The sequence below is a fragment of the Capricornis sumatraensis genome, chromosome 17 (assembly GCF_032405125.1).
Source record: "Capricornis sumatraensis isolate serow.1 chromosome 17, serow.2, whole genome shotgun sequence".
Lineage (NCBI taxonomy): Eukaryota > Metazoa > Chordata > Mammalia > Artiodactyla > Bovidae > Capricornis > Capricornis sumatraensis.
The window spans coordinates 11,169,998-11,187,879 of NC_091085.1; positions in this window are offsets into that span (position 1 = coordinate 11,169,998).

The window sequence follows — 17,882 nt, forward strand, 5'->3', positions numbered from 1 at the left end:
GTATACATCCAAATCAAAGTAATTAAATAACATAATAAGAAAAACACAGCACAACATATGATTCTATGTATACAAAGTACAAAAGTAGGGCTTACACTTGGGGGAGGGGTATGACTTGAAAGAGGTGTGAAGGGCCTTCTAAGGTAATATTGGTAAAATTCTATGTCTCCAGGTGCTGGCTACACAGATGAGCTCGCCTAGTGAAAATTCATTAAGCTGTTCATTTATGATATGTGATTCCTATGTGTGTGTGTGTGAGTGCATGTAATCTTTATATGCACATTGTATCTCTGCATATTTATACAACTTCCATAGAGTTAAAGAATACAAAAGAATAAAGACTTGGGATTCTTTCTTTAGTAAAATAAAATGATTTAAGGATCAAAACTTTGGATATAAAATGGCATCACCTTCATAAAACGTAAGTAACTCAAACACTGTGGCATAAAAGACCTATGAGGCATAAATTCTGCTGTTTGCATTGGTGAATAAATCAAACATCATCTTTCCTTTCACCTTAATTAATCTGAATGTTGACCGTGTAATTTCAAAAATTATCTTCAAAAGCATATTTTGAAATTGGATGGAGTAACTTAAAACTGCTTGAATATGTGGATGAATCTGTATTTCAGGATACATGTATTCCTTAGATACTAATCTACTCCAGCTCTTCCTTATCTGCACATGAAATATGCAGCATAATCCTTTGGGATCTCTTGGAAAATCTGTTCCTTATGAGAAACTTGGAGCTTAACATTTGCCAAATATAACACTGCAAGTTTTCAAGGTCACTGTGACAAAACATACCCATCCATTTCCAACTGGATGAATGTCTGGCCCTTGGACTGCCATGGACTGCCCCTTGATGAGAACCACTGAGTTAGATGATCCAAGATTAATACCGATTAACTTCGTGACTTCCACAGAAAGCAACGGCTGCATTACCTTCAGTAACAATGACTGAAGAGAAACACTTTTTAAAAAAAAAAAAAACCTTGTATTTAAATACTACTCTGGAAAGATAAGCTGATTTCTTCAAATCCATGGTGGGCTGTTTTTTAGTGAGTGGGCCAGGAATGCTAAGTGTCTGGAATGGTCCCCTACAGTTCAAAATTATCTTACACTCAGTGCCAATAACCCTCCTCTTAAGAAACACTGAGAGCTATTTGTGTTGATAAAATTGTGAACAGTACAAATGCATGTCCTCTTACCAGTGTCAGAACAAAACTACTTTGTTATACTTACTTCTTTTTCAAAAAGAGATCCCCAAAATAACACTCCAGCATTTTTGTCAGTGATTTTCAAAATTGAGCTATTTTAAGATCGTATTATTCCTAGATAATGTTTAGACAGTGATGGGCAATCTGGATAGATAATTTTTTCTTGCACTTTCTCCTAGTAAAACTTTTAAAAGGCAAAGCTTACCAATAAGAGTACCAAATTAAATGTCAAGAAAGTATTTCCAGTGTTAAAATAATAAGTGCATGTACCTCAAGTTAAACTGTGCAGAAAGTTGTTACAGTCTCTTGAGTTTTAAGCTCTGAAATATATATCAAGTTAAATTTAGTCATGGATGTTCTAAGATGTCCTTAAGGAGAGAAGGAATTTTTCTGTTTACTTTTTATATCTGTTTTTATACCTGCATATCTGTGCAGAAACGCTTTTACCAGAATTACTCATCAAAGTCATTATTGACCTTTGAAAAAATATATATATATAATTGAAAGAAAAAAGCCTTTTTATCAATAATAATCATTATTACCTTAATTTTATTTCATACAGTGATTAAAATACATTTTAAAATGTCTAGAGTATTGAAAAGAAAGAGCCAAAAGAAACCCAGGAAATAATGGAAGATCAAAAAAATGTGAGATCAAGACTCAGCATTATCTTCCTCAAGCAACTTCATTTTCAATACCTCTTCCTCCTCTCCACACACACACAACCCCCAACCACACATCTGGCACCAAAGAAACAGAACCCAATAGAAACTAAGTTCAGAACCTATGGTGCTGACTGAGTCTGCAGTTCTTACACAAAACAGAACTCTATCAGTTCAAGGGAAGTCTTGACTTACTTAGGTCACACCCATTAGATAGAGAAGAGGTGACCTCCAACAGTCAGCTCTGGGATGGAGCCCTTCTTGTCCTCCCAAGATACTGCATACCTGCCTTGAGAACACTTCTGCTGTATTTTAATGGCTAGTTTAGTATCAGTCTTTTCCTACTTAAACTGGGAACCCCTGAAGGGGAAAGTATAGGCTTGGCCAAAAGTTTGTTCAGGTTTCCCATTATATTGCATGGAAAAATTCCAACCAAGTTTTTGATCAACCCAATATTTACTATAGTGCCTGGCACATAGTAACTACTTCTTGAATTTAAAATACTTTTTTACAAAAATTAAAGAAAATACCAAAAAACCTAACTCTAAGGTTAAAAAATATATTCTTAAGTCATGAATTCACCATAAAGCATATTTATTATGGTTTAAGTCAAAATCTGAGTGTAAAGTGGGGAGAGGATAGGTATAGACCTTTAAAATGTATATAACCCTTTTTTTTTTTAATTCCCCAAGAAGACCCACCTTAAGGGTCCTTAGCATCCTGGACAGTTGCTAAGATTTGTCTGATACATTACAATATGCCCAGTGCATACTGGAATGTTTCCTAGGCCCATGGTACATCCAAGATAAATAGTCATTAAATGAATACACAAATAAAATAATGGTCACAAAGTACTCAGTTTCCGTTTCTACAGTGCTCTCTCAAACTCTCACGAGAAAGCTGCAGAGTCCAGCCCCTCGTAATCATATAATCACCTGGAGTGCTGGTCAAAATGCAGATTCCTAAGCCCACCTCAGGGTTCTCCAAAAAAATAGAACCAATTAAATATGTATGTGTGTGTGTGTATGCACGCACGCGTGTGTGTGTATGTGTATGAGAGAGAGAGAAGTCACTTCAGTTGTATCCGACTCTTTTTGATCCCATGGACTGTAGCCCACCAGGCTCCTCTGTCCATGGGATTCTCCAGGCAAGAACTGGGTTGCCATGCCCTCCTCCAGGAAATCTTCCCAACTCTGGGATCAAACCCTTGTCTCTAGCATCTACCTGCACTGGCAGCAGGTTCTTTACCACTAGCACCACCTGGGAAGCCCATATGTAGGTATACATACAGAGAGAGGGGGTGGGGAGAGAAAGCTACTTATTTAAAGGAGTTGGCTGGCATGGTTATGGTGGCTTGCAAGTCCAGAAACCATACGGCAAACCCAGACAACAGGAAATTCAAGTAAGAGTTAAATCCACAGAGCAGGTCAGCAGATTGGAAACTCAGGCAGGGTTTCTCTGTTGCAGTCATGAGGCCAAATTCTCTCTCTTTCAGAAACCTCAGTCTTTGTCCTTATGACCTTCAACTTATTGGATGAGATCCATCCACATTATGGAGGGTTATCTCCTTTACTCAAAGTCTATTGATTTGAATGTGAATCACATTTTAAAAACACCTTCACATCCAACATTTCAGTTGACCATACAACTGACCACTATAACCTTGCCAAGCTGACACATAAAATTAATTATCATACTCACCCTGAAAAGTTTGTCTACAATGCAAGTTTATCTGGAGGTGGGGCTCAGGGATGTGTATTTTTAACAAGCAGCCCAGGTGATTCTAATTCGAGTGTTCGATGGAACCACAGCCAGAGAAAGAAAGCAGTTTGTATGCTTCCTGGGTAAGCTTTTGGACCGCATAATACCCACATTCTGGAATTTGAAAGCAGTAGTATGGAGTGTTAATATCACTAACATGGCTAACACCACTAATACTACAAATGTCACAGAAAGATAGACACGGTTGGTATCAGGGTTCACTCAGAAAAGCAAACATCCACCAGTTGCTCTTTCAGCAGAGAGAGTTTAATGCAGGGAACTGTTTAAAGGACTGAAAAAGCAAAGGGAGCCCTTAGGTAACCCAGATATCATTACTGGAGGAGGTAGCAGCCTTCCTCTTGCAGTCTGGAGGAACAAAAGGAAGCAACTGGAAATATTAGAGATTGGGAGCCTGGAATAGCAACCCTGCAGAGTGAGGACCCTGACCTCCAAGGAAGTAGGCTACTTGACAGGCACTGCCGTGTTGGAGCTCGGAGGAAGGACCTCAAGGAGTTAGAACCAGGTCTCTGAAGGAAAGGACATTAGCTGTCTGGAGCTATATCCCTGGGGGAGTGCAGTGAGTCTGATTCTGAGAGTGGGGAAGGACTGGCCCCAGCTGCCATTGCCAGATGAACAACAACTTCTGGGGCAACACTGTCAGGACACGAAGTTAACCAAAAGGAGCAAATCCTTCTTACTCCTCCATCCTTGCACTCTCCCTCTCCCTATCAGCAGAGTCTAGCGGTGAGCCGGCTGGCACAGCGGACAAGTACCCCGCTAAATCCCAGCCTCTGTGCCCTGGAGCACAGCACAGAGAGGTGAGCTTTGAAGCTGACCGTCAATAGCCTGATAATCCAGATACTGACGTTACCAAACACACACAACATCAGATGAAACAACAGCATCCAAAGGGAAATCGACAACCTGGGCTAGATGTAATAAAGAACCTCTCTGGCTTGGACCAGCACATCTCCTGTTTTTACAAACTAACACCAGGACCTTCAGTTCAGTAGTGCAAAAGCATATATCAACTTCAGCCATTTATAAACCAAAAGACTGGGTGAATTTAAGTAGATTTAAACACAAAATGGTCCAGATGTAATGTCTATAAACAGTAAAGCTTACAGATATTCTAACACAGTGCTTCTCAAAGGTCGGTCCCTGGAGCAGCAACATCAGCTTCACCTGGGAATTTATCAAAAATGCGAATTCTCACCCCCAGTCCCAGACCCACTAAATATGAAACTCTGGAGATGGGACCCAGCAATCCGTGTTTGAAAGAGCCCTCCAGGTGATTCCAAGCTATAGTTTGTGACCCGCTGTTCCAGCCTGATTCATCAGATTTCTGAATTGGAGCGTCTCTGCTTTCCGCTCCCTGATGTACCTTCTCTAGCTGTCGTCTGCCACCAGCCATCTTCCTGGCACAAATGATCAATTACGAGCAGAGCATAAATTACAGAAGCTCTCTGTTTCTTCTCTCGCACTCAAATATTTGCCTGTTTGTATCTATAATTTTTTCAGATTTGCCCTGTAGTGTAAGGGCCCAACTTTAATAAGGAAAAAAAAAGTACTATTTTCCGTTTTAGTTTGAGTAATATACTAAGTAATGAAGCTTTTCCTGGTTCCCGGAGCAATCCAACTTTTCAGAAACCTTTAAAATAAACAAAGAAAATTCAGTTAATAGGCACAGACATAAGCAAATCAACTTCCTAAAATTAGAGTCCTGGAGAGGTCACAGCAAATAACCAGACTGAGAAGAATTAAACGCATTACTGTGCTTCTTTCCTCCAACTATTCATGTTTTTTTCCATATTACTGTTTTCCTCCATAGTTATACAGGAAAGGATAGATTTGACACATGAAAATGAGAGAATTAAGTTTTCTAAAACAGAGGTTGCACACTTGGTGCCCAGGGGCCAGGTTAAGCCGACAGACATGCCGTATTTGACCCGTATGCTGTTTTGTTTGCATAAAATTTGCCAACCCCTTTCATTTCACTTATTTATTGATTTTATTTTTGGCAGCGCTGGGTTTTCCTTGCTGTGTGGGTTTTCTCTGGTTGCAACGAGCATGGGCTACTCTCTAGTTGCTTCCCTGGTGGTTCAGGTGGTAAAGAATCTGCCTGCAATGAGGGAGACCTGGGGTTGACCCCTGGGTGGGGAAGATCCCCTGGAGAAGGGCATGGCAACCCACTCCAGCATTCTTGCCTGGAGAATCCCATGCACAGAGGAGCCTGACGGGCTGCAGTCCATGGGGTCACAAAGAGCAACCAAAACTTTTAACTCTGTAGTTGCCATACTTGGGCTGCTCACTGGTGGCTTCAGAGCGTGGGCTCAAGGGCACCATGGCTTCATTAGCTGTAGTTCCTGGGCTCTAGAGCACAAGTTTAACTGTGTGGCATACAACTTTTGCTTAGCTGCTCCATGTCATGTGGAATCTTCCCAGATCAGGGATCAAATCCGTGTCTACTGCATTGGCAGGCAGATTCTTTATCAGTGTGCCACCAGGGAAGCTCCTCCCAATCTTTTAAGATTGAGAGATTTTACATAAGAATGCAGAATTTCCGCCTCTCTTGATCTAGGTCGTCTGGACCTCCATTCCTCCACTCGCAGCAGAGCAGTGGAGCCCGGCCGCAGCTGCTATCCTGGAAGGGCAGCAGGCTCTCCAGAGTCCCCACCTACCCACCTCACTCCACTCACACCCACCTTTCTGATTTCTACCTTATATCCTACTCGAAGTATTTCTAGATTGGGAACATGGTATCCTCTGTCCCTTTAAACCCAAAGAAGTTTCACTTTATAGACCAGGTCCACTGAAATTGCTTTTCTGGAGTGACATCCACCATTTGTGGTCGGGAAGATCTACTGGAGAAGGAAATGGCAAACCACTCCAGTATTCTTGCCTGGAGAGGAACCCCATGGACAGAGGAGCCTGGTGGGCTACAGTCTAATCGCGCACAAAGAGGCAGACACAGCTGAGCGATTCGCACGTCACATCCATCGTTTGTGGAAGGCCGGCCTGCTCACCTGGGCCCTCGGCTCTCATCACCCGCTCTGCCCCACCTGAGTGCCTCCCTCTCACCTCTCCTGGCCCTTTCCCCTTTCTTTTACTATTGGAACATGGCACAGGTTTTTCAAAAAGCCCTGAAATTAAAACATAAAACACCTCCTGGGGCCAAGACTAACTTGAAGGCGCCATCCAGCCTATTCCACACCCACCCTTTCTCTTTCCCGCCTGATTCCTCATTCCCTGGTTAGTCCCCAGTTTGCTGCAATCCAGCTCCTACCCCACCACTGACTGTAATGTGTCTGGCTGATGTCACTCATGGCCTCCCAGCTGCCAAATCCAGCAAAGTCTCACTCTGCATCCAGCCTCCACCCCTCCTTGAGGTCCTTTCTGAATCTTCCTCGGCCTTCAAGCATCAGTTCAGCCTCCTTGGAGCTTCCCCAGGGGCCTCAACCCGGCTGGGCACCTCTCTTCTGACACCCTGTTTCATCTCATCACCCCACTCGAGACATTGTACCACAACTCTCGCTTATGAATCTGTCTTCCCCATGGCCAGTTAAAAGCTCTGCCTCATTCACCTTTGTCTGTACAGTGATTGGATAAAGGAAGTAGTTAACAAACACCTATTAATAAAGAAATGAACAGATGAATGATTGAACGAGCCAAGAATTAAAATAGCTTTTCAGATTGTTAGGAGTAGGAAGGTCTGAAATTCCTCCAAGAGAAGCATTTTGCTCCCAAACTTGGCTTTATCTGGGAGGCCACCCTACCTAAAGCATATTAAATCAAGTGTTGGGGCAGGGGGGAAGTACATGCTTATCTCCCTTCCCTGCTGTACATTTCAGAGTTTGGCACAGTCATGTCGTTCAGTATCTACCAAGGATCTTAAGAAGGTACCACTCCCACGTGTCTTACACCTGCCAGTGCACAATGATAGAAGTCTACTCACAAAGACCCTGCGTTGAAAGAGAGAGGAAGATCACCCGAACCATGACATCTAGAGATTTGGAGTAATAGAAATTATATCAAGGGATAAGTTAAGAATGAAATAAACATGCCTCAAAGTCCTTTAGTAAATCACTGTTGACACCATCACACAGAAGCAGCTGCAGGTCGTAACAAGGCTAGAGAGTCACTCCCCCCATTGCTCCTTCCTTCCTGAGTGCTGCGATTACCAGCTCCACTCCGGCTGGCGGAGAGGTGGAGTGGACAATAAGGTATGAGGTTTGAGGTCTCGGCACGGACAGTCTACCTGTGCTGGCAAGAAGGAGGGATGGTGGTGCTGGGAGGTCAGTCTGTGGGAGCAGAAAAAGGAGTCGGTTTATTGTGGCCGTCTCACCCTGGACAAGCTGCCCTCCCACGTGGCCCTTCACACAGTGCAGCAGACTTTTTGTAGCCCAAGTTTATGGCAGATAGCTAGCTAGATGATAGATAGATATGGACACAGATATGGACACAGGTACGCACATACATGGGGCTTCCTCAGTGGCTCAGTGGTAAAGAATCTGCCTGCAGTGCAGGAGCTGCAGGAGACGTGTTTTTGATCCCTGGGTCAGAAAGATCCCCTGGAGGAGGGCACGGCAACCCACTCCAGTCTTCTTGCCTGGAGAATCATATGGACAGAGAAGCCCAGCAGGCTACAGTCCATCGAGTCACAGAGTCGGACGTGACGGAGGCAACTTCGCACACACGCACACACATACTCTCAACTCTGACTCAAAGAACGGTGTCTGGAAATCTGCGCTGCTATCACCCACTTCGTTATGGAGCTCCTGGCCTCCAGGTCGACGTGGCAAAATTTCAACCTCTAGCAGTGGCTGAAGGGCCCTGGTGCTGGGACTGGATGCCCACCCCAAAATGTCCAAGCATTAAGCAACTAGAACCCCCATCAGGCTCATGTCTACACCCCTTCTTGTGCATCTAGAGACATCAGAATTGGCCGAATACACTCCCCTTAGGCTCTGGAGTCTCTCTGGGCCCCTCATTAAGCCACTTTCCAGTATATGAAGAGCAGCACCTGAGGGGCACGGAGACCCCATATTCCAGCTCCCTTGGTGAAGAGGGGCCTTACTTTTACCTCCCTCCATGCTTTCTTTCTTTCTGACACTGCCAGGTGACCAAACATAGTAAAAGAAAGGAGTCTTTAGATTCTCCACAGAACAAAGTGAAAAGGGAAAATACTAATTCCATGCATGCCTTTCTCCCAGCTCAAGTGCCTTGCCTCATCCATCCACAGCAACCCTCTAAAAAAGACTGCTGGAAACTAAAACTAAAAGCTAGTTCACTAATCAACTGATATACACATCATGCAATTTCCAGGCAACTGTTATCAGATATATTAAAAAACACAACCAGGGTGGCTGTGCTCAGGCTGAGTGTTCAGGAGCAGGTCAAAAGCGCAGCTGCAAGCTGAGAGCCAGGGGGGCCTGTGGAGGCAGGGAGGCCCCCAAAGAGTGTGACTGTGCCGTCTCAGAAAGCTCTCACCCGAGCAGCAGCAGCGTGTGGGTGAAAGTGTGAGCAGTGCTCAACTCTGAAATTCCAGAGAGCCGCACACACCAACCTAAATGTGAAGTGGCCCAAACCTACTGTCTAGTGGCCTGACTGTAAATGTCAGTCTGATCTCCATGAGGAGCAGAGATTTACATACAGAGACTCCATCAAAAATTTCAGAAAGAACCCAAACTTGGACTGGGACATAACTTCTCTGCATTTTCTACAGTGAACTATCATCATGTTTTTTAAACTGAAAAAAAAAAAAAAAACAATATATGTCATATAAAATCAAGAGGAAGCTAGGTCCTTCTTTTTGAGACCCTGCCATATGGGAACCCTAGAAGTGTGTGAAGACCTACCACGCCACTCATAGACTCCTGGAAATTTTAAGGAATTCACTTCAAGAAACTCAACTTCCCCAACCAGGGCCTACTGAAAACTACCTGAGATGTATACATTCCCCATTTGCAAGCTTGTTGTTCAGTAGCTCAGTCATGTCCGACTCTTTGTGACCCCATGGACTGCAGCACGCCAGGCTTTCCGGTCCTTCACCATCTCCCCAAGTTTGCTCAAACTCATGTCGATTGAGTCGATGATGCCAAGTTTGGTCTCAGCATTAAAAAGAATTTTTTTTGTTTAAGAATAAACTAATGAAGAAATTTTTGTTCAGAAAATAACACATGGAAGACTGGTTGCCTAGGGTTTCTCTGGACTTGAACACCTTAGAGGCAGCACCCTGTGCAGGCATGCCTGTCAGAGAGGGGGCAGAGCGCTCCCGTGAAGCCCTCTAGTCTGTGAGCACAGCGTCCGCTTAGACGCAAGCCAAGCAATTTGCACTTGTGCTGCCCCTCAGACGGACCAAGAGGCTCAGTGCAGGCAGGTGAGAAGGAAGTCAGGAACCTGCCTCAGAGCATCCTCCTGGGTGGCTAAGGCCCGAAAGCTGCTGAGACATCCAGGGGAAAGCAAGCGGGGGGAGGGAGGCCTCACAGAAGACTGGGTAGTGGAATGACCCACAAATCCTGAGAGCTGAGCGGCTGAAGGGACAGCCAGCACAGCGCCCAGAGGAACTGTATGGAAGTATCCCTCTAGCAAAGGAGCCTGAAGATATGGGACTGTGAGCCACGGCCAGTGGGGTTAACAGGGGACAGGCTGCTGCTGCCACTTGGTCGCTTCACTCACGTCTGACTCTTTGCAGCCCCGCGGACTGTAGCCCTAGAGGCTCCTCTGTCCGTGGGATTCTCCAGACAAGAATACTGCGGTGGGTTGCCATGCCCACCTCCAGGGGCTCTTCCCAACCCAGGGATGGAACCCAGGTCTCCTGCACTGCAGGAAGATTCTTTACCACTGAGCCACCAGGGAACCCCAGGGGACAGGCAACTGAAGTCCAAACACTGGGTCCTGCCGTGAGGAAGCTCCAAGAAAGGTTTCAGAGAGGGACACGGGTGGGTCAGCTCTGACCGCAGACACCCTGGGCAGGGCTCCAGCTCCACCCCACCCTCACACTTGCTGTGAGGCCCGAAGCAAGAGAAGTTCATGGTGCCCCAATTTCCTTTCCCATTAAAAGGCTTCACTCAGTCGTGTCCGACTCTTTGCGACCCCATGGACTGTAGCCTATCAGGCTCCTCTGTCCATGGGATTTTCCAGGCAAGAGTGCTGGAGTGGATTGCCATTTCCTTCTCCAGGTGATCTTCCTGACCCAGGAACAGACCTTTCCCATAAAACAGACCTATTAGTAGTAATTATTTTACAGACTGTTGTGAGAATTAACTTTAAATATGATACAAATGAACTTATTTATAAAACAGAAACAGACTCACAGACTTCAAAAACAAACTTACAGTTACCAAAAGGGAAATGTAGGTGGGAGGGATAGATTAGCAGTTTGCGATTAACATATACACACAACTATATATAAAATAGATAACTAAGAAGGACCTCCCATATAGCACAGGGAACTCTACTCAATACTTTGTAGTAAACTATAAGTGAAGGGGAACTAAAAAGCCTCTTGATGAAAGTGAAAGAGGAGAGCGAAAAAGTTAGCTTAAAGCTCAACATTCAGAAAACGAAGATCATGGCATCCGGTCCCATCACTTCATGGGAAATAGATGGGGAAACAGTGGAAGCAGTGTCAGACTTTCTTTTGGGGGGCTCCAAAATCACTGCAGATGGTGATTGTAGCCATGAAATTAAAAGACGCTTACTCCTTGGAAGAAAAGTTATGACCAACCTAGACAGCATATTGAAAAGCAGAGACATTACTTTGCCGACTAAGGTCCGTCTAGTCAAGGCTATGGTTTTTCCAGTAGTCAGTGCTGAAGAATTGATGCTTTTGAACTGTGGTGCTGGAGAAGACTCTTGAGAGTCCCTTGGACTGCAAGGTGACCAACCAGTCCATTCTGAAGGAGATCAACCCTGGGATTTCTTTGGAAGGAATGATGCTAAAGCTAAAACTCCAGTACTTTGGCCACCTCATGTGAAGAGTTGACTCACTGGAAAAGACTCTGATGCTGGGAGGGATTGGGGGCAGGAGGAGAAGGGGACGACAGAGGATGAGATGGCTGGATGGCATCACTGACTCGATGGACGTGAGTCTGAGTAAACTCTGGGAGTTGGTGATGGACAGGGAGGCCTGGCGTGCTGCAATTCATGGAGTCGCAAAGAGTCGGAAACGACCGAGCAACTGAACTGAAACTGGAAAAGAATCTGTAAAAGAATAGATCCGTGTATACGTATAACTGAATCACTTTGCTGTACACCTGAAACTGACACATTGTAAACAACTATACTTGAATACAAAATATTTCCAACCGGTTCTGAATTGGGAAAGGAGTACGTCAAAGCTGTATATTGTCACCCTGCTTATTTAACCTATGTGCAGAGTACATCAAGTGAAATTCTGGGCTGGAGGAAGCACAAGCTGGAATCAAGATTGCTGGGAGAAATATCAATAATCTCAGATATGCAGATGACACCACCCTTATGGCAGAAAGTAAAGAAGAACTAAAGAGCCTCTTGATGAAAGTGAAAGAGGCGAGTGAAAAAGTTGGCTTAAAACTCAACATTCAGAAAACTAAGATCATGGCATCCAGTCCCATCTCTTCATGGCAAATAGATAGGGAAACAATGGAAACAGTGAGAGAGTTTATTTTTTCGGGCTCCAACATCACCGTAGATGGTGACTGCAGCCATGAAATTAAAAGACACTTGCTCCTTGGAAGAAAAGCTATGACCAACCTAGACAGTGTATTGAAAAGAAGAGACATTACTTTGCCAACAAAGGTGTCTAGTCAAAGCTATGGTTTTTCCAGTAGTCACATATGGATGTGAGAGTTGGACCATAAAGAAAGCTGAGCGTTGAAGAATTGGTGTTTGAACTGAGACACTGGAGAAGACTCTTGAGAGTCCCTTGGACTGCAAGGAGATCCAACCAGTCCATCCTAAAGGAAATCAGTCCTGAATATGGAAGGACTGATGCTGAAGCTGAAACTCCAATGCTTTGGCCACCTAATATCAAGAGCTGACTTACTGGAAAAGACCCTGATGCTGGGAAAGATTGAAGGCAGGAAGAGAAGGGGCCAACAGAGGATGAGATGGTTGGATGGCATCACTGACTCGATGGACATGAGTTTGAATAAGCTCTGGGAGTTGGTGATGGACAGGGAAGCCTGGCGTGCTCCAGTCCATGGGTCGCAAAGAGTTGGACACAGCTGAGCAACTGAACTGAACTGAACAATATAAAATAAAAAGTTTAATTAAAAAAATTAATTCAGGTAAAGTGCTTACCACAATGCATGGCAAAGGATAAGAGGTCAGTTGCCAGAATTATGATTTGTTTTCAATTTTTCAGGTGAAGGAAAATGCCAAGTCAAAGCTGGAGTTTTGTCTCCTGCCACAGTTGGGGACAGAAGGGTGAAAATGAAGACATTAGAAGGTGAGACAGAATGGGCGAGCAGGAGCAGTGACTATATTACATGCCAAGGGTTTTCCACCCTTTTCTTTCCTGAAATGCCTAGTGGGCCAGTCAGCACTGGACACTCCTGGATAACAACATGTCCAGGTAGGGGGTGCATAGACCAGGGGCACCAAGGGACTTGGGGGACAACCAACATCCCAGAAGTAGATGGGACAGCTCATGCTGTGCTCAGTGTGGACGCCTAACTTGGCCAAATACAGGCTCATTCAGATATTTTTTCTGTGAATTCATTTCCTGAATAAGCACTTGCCAAGCACCGCTCACATGTGAGGTGCCCACGATGTAAAGATCTTTAGAGCACACACACACACACACACACACGCAAGGAGGACACAGTCTAATGGCGTTTCAATCAAGACAGGTGTTAACAAATTGACCCTTCAGAAGTTAAACATGCTCAAGGTTTATTTTCCCCTCTTGTTTGCAGGATGCGAGGGGGGTTGTGGAAGGGTGGAAGGATCTGCTCACACAGCGACCCAGGAACCCAGACTGACAGACGCTGGCATCTCCACATCTTCCAGGACACTCGGCAGAGCTGGAGATAACTGGTGGGCTTCACACAGACCCTTTTAAATGAAGGATAATTACAACATTGTTATGGTTTCTGCCGTACATCAACATGACTCAGCCATGGGTATACATGAGTCCCCTTCCTCTTGAGCCCCCTCTCACCCCTACCCCATCCCACTCCTCTAGGTTGTCACAGAGCCCCAGTGTGAGTTCCCTGAGTTATACAGCAAATTCCCACTATACATTTTATGTATGTTAGTGTATATGCTTCTATGCTACTCTCTCCATTTATCCCATCCTTTCCTTCCCACCCACTCCAGTGTCCATAAATCTGTTCTCTATGTCTGGGTCTTCACTGTTGCCCTGCAAATAGATTCATCAGTACCATCTTTTTAGATTCCATATATATGCATTAATATATGATATGCTTTTTCTCTTTCTGAGTTACATCATTCCTTATAACAGGCTCTAGGTTCACCCACCTCAGCATCACTGACTCAAACATGCTCCTTTTTACGCTGAGTAATATTTCACTGTATGTATATACAGCAGTTTCTTTCTCCATTCATCTTTCACTGGACATCTAGGTTACATCCATGTCCTAGATATTGTAAATAGTGCTGCAGTGAACACTGGGGTACATGTTCACACAGACTCTTCAGTCAGGAATGGCCTGCATCTCTCCTGCAAGAGCCCATTGGCCAGATGCCATCACAAAGCCCTGCCTTGCTATGTAGGGAACCAGTGGGGAACAGAAGCATCTTCAGGCGACGGTGAGTCCTTAAGCAAAATATCATAAAAGACGCTCTGCCTGGTGAGCTTCAGACATTCACTTGCAGTGCTGAGCTATCAAGCATTCTCTTTACAGCCACTTGAAAAATTTACCCCAAAACATCATGAAACTTTCCCTTCATCCACAAGTCCTCCCGTTGCCTATTCTGGCAAAATTTGTTTTGTAAAATTGTGGGAATTGTTGAAAGTGAGGAAAATATACTGTGTGCATGCCAAGGGACGTTTTAAACTTGCTATTTAAACAGGTCCTATGCCCGGAAACCAATTAATACCTACCCTGCCCTGTCTACCTTTCAGGAGGAAGTGTGGCTCAAATGAGGCCATGCATGTAAGAAATACGGGATCCTGGTGTGGGGAGGAGGAGGGTAAATTAGAGCTTGGGACTGACATATACACACTACAATATTTAAAACAGATAACCAACAAGTACCTATTCTATAACACAGGGAACTTTGCTCAACATTCTGTAATAACCTAAGTGGGAAAAGAATCTGAAAACGAGTAGATATAAGTATATGTATAACTGAATCACTTTGCTGTATACCTGAAATTAACACAGTCCTGTAAATCAATTATGCTTTGATATAAAATAAATTTTCAAGGGATGAAAAAAATTAAATGTTTCATTAAAAAAAAAGAAAACATAGAATCTTATGTAAATATATGCCATAGCTGTGGATAAGATATTTGGGGTTGTTTACATAAGCTGCAAATAAATTATCTCACCACCTCACCTCAGTAAACAATGACATTTCACAGAGCCAGGCAATGTCATTCCAAAGAGCTGCATCCATCTTCCTAGTTTTTCAGTTCAGTTGCTCAGTCGTGTCCAACTCTTTGCAACACGCCAGGCTTCCCTGTCCATCACCAACTCCCAGAGCTTGCTCAAACTCATGTCCATCAAGTCAGTGATGCCATCCAACCATCTCATCCTCTGTAATCCCCTTCTCCTCCTGCTTTCAATCTTTTGTCAGAATCAGGACCTTTCCCAATGAGTCAGTTCTTCGCATCAGGTGGCCAAAGGACTGTGAGCTTCAGCATCAGTCTTTCCAATGAATATTCAGGACTGATTTCCTTTAGGATGGACTGGTTGGATCTCCTTGCTGTCTTTATCTCACTGGTATTTATGGCACACTCACTGCGCCAGGCCCTGGAGCTCCCTCTGCGTACTCAACAGAAATGGCCCTAGTCTCATGGAACTTAAGAGTCTGAGCTACAAATGCAGTGCCTTTGTAGGCTAGGAACACAGACAAAAGCTTCAGTAAGGAGGCTGCTGGTATACAGAAATAAACACACACCAACAGCTGCATCTTTTCAGCGAATGAAGAAAAAGGGAGTACTAATTAGTGCATCTTTTCCTGCCTCTAAGATTGAATAATTGATAAAATCGGGATTAGGATGACACTTGCTTGACCGAGCTCCTTCCTTCATACAATTCTGGGTCTCCAGCCAAGTGTATGATTGTTAGCCAAGCCATTTTTAAACTGTAAAAAGTAGGTACCCGTGCAGACCCATGAGATAAATAAGTTTAGGTGAACCAATCCTGCCCACCTCCCCCTTGTTTTGTAGTAACTGGCCATAGGCGTCACCACACTGTACTCCACACTCTGATCTTTTCTGATCAGTTCCCGCATAGCAAATGGAAGTGTTTCAAAAGATCACAGTTCAAAATAACGCAGCACATCTCCACTCTAAGAAATTCTATTGGGGAATGTATTTCTCAGAGCTTTCTCCTCACGGGCACAAAGAAAGTCTCTTGGACTGGACGGGGACTTCTGTAGAATTCTCATACCTTACTCCAACAGCAGTGACAGGCAGTGCCTGGCTTTTTTTAAACATCCTTGAAAAAAATCTCCAAGCATTATTCAAAGAAAGAAAACCAACCTGTGCAATCTGGATGGCGTTTGGTGCACTGAGGCAACAATGTATGACTAAAGCACGTTCTAAGTCTGCAATGTGCCACAGAGCTTCCTCAAATATAGTCCCCAAACCGGGAAACACTGGGTCCGGGGCCTCTGGCATTTAGCAGGCTTTTTTAAAAAAATCATAAATCTGACCACAAGTAAATGTTTTCTAACAAGCACAAAGCATATAAATAAGCCTTTCCTGGGACTTCCCTGGTGGTCCAGTGGTTAAGAATCTGCCTTGCAATGCAGGGAATGTGGGTTTGATCCCTAGTCCGAGAACTAAGATCTAAGATGCCTTAGAGCAACCAAGCCCACGTGCCACCACCAGAAAGTCCACGTGCTGCAAGGAAAGCTCCCACATGGTGCAGCAAAGACCCTGCGCGCCGCAGCCGGAAAAATAATAAAATAAGTGCCTTCTTTAAAAAACTTCCCTGGTGGCTCAGATGGTAAAGAGTCTGCCTACAACCCAAGACATGCTGGTTCAATCCCTGGGTGGGGAAGATCCCCTGGAGGAGAGCATGGCAACCCACTCCAGTATTCTTGCCTGGAGAATCCTGTGGACAGGGAAGCGTGGTGGGCTACAGTCCACGGGGTCACAAAAAGTCAGACACGATGGAGTGACTAACACTTTTAAAAAAAAAAAAAGAAGACTTTCCTGACTATAAGGCTGTCCAGCGCTAAGCAGCTGCCCTCCACAGTGGAACTGGCCACAAAGGGCCAGAGGCCACCTGACAAGCTGACTGGTCTCTGAAAGCTGGGTGGCTGCCACTGCACTTCCGGGTAAAAAGACTAAATGTTGAGGACAAAAATGAAACAATACTACTCACCCTCAGAGAAACCTTATATATCATAACCTTTTTTGAGTTCTACACCAACATTTTTTAGGCTGTTCATTAAAATGTTCAGTGGTCTCACCCTGCCACCTCTCCCCTCCTCTCCATGGCAGAGTTTCAGGGAATATTTGCTTTCTTCTTTTACCTATCAGATTTTTAAATTTTTCTACAGTGAGCATGTATCATATTTGTAAACAGAAGAAATAAATTAATTATTAATATTTCTCTCATGAAGATAGATTATATAAAAAAAGAGGTTTTGAAGGTAGCGTGGGAAGCTGGTGAGTAAAGAAGCGATAGTATGAAGTACTGGGGAAGGGTGCTCTCAAAAATTAAGATATCAAGTACGTTAACCTGCTCTTTTTACTATTTCTCATCTGAGAGAAAAGCATATTTGTTAACTGGTGAAACTTATGTAATTAGTTTTATGAATTATGGAAATCTCTGGGGTGCTAATTGATGCAATGCTAAATTATCAAGACCATGTCTAAGTCAAGTCACCAGAATGGCTGACAGTAACTTCTCTCCTCTGGTGGATCTAGCTAAAACTTCACTGATTATTAGTAAGTTGAAAAGGGATAGCAGTAATTTTTTAAAAATAAAGAAAATTCAAATCCAAATATGACTTTAATGATCTAGTAATCAAGGGCAAGCACTTTTTACCTTTTGAAAAGCTGTGTTACTGTCAACCACAAAGTTATAATAAACAATACCACAGCATA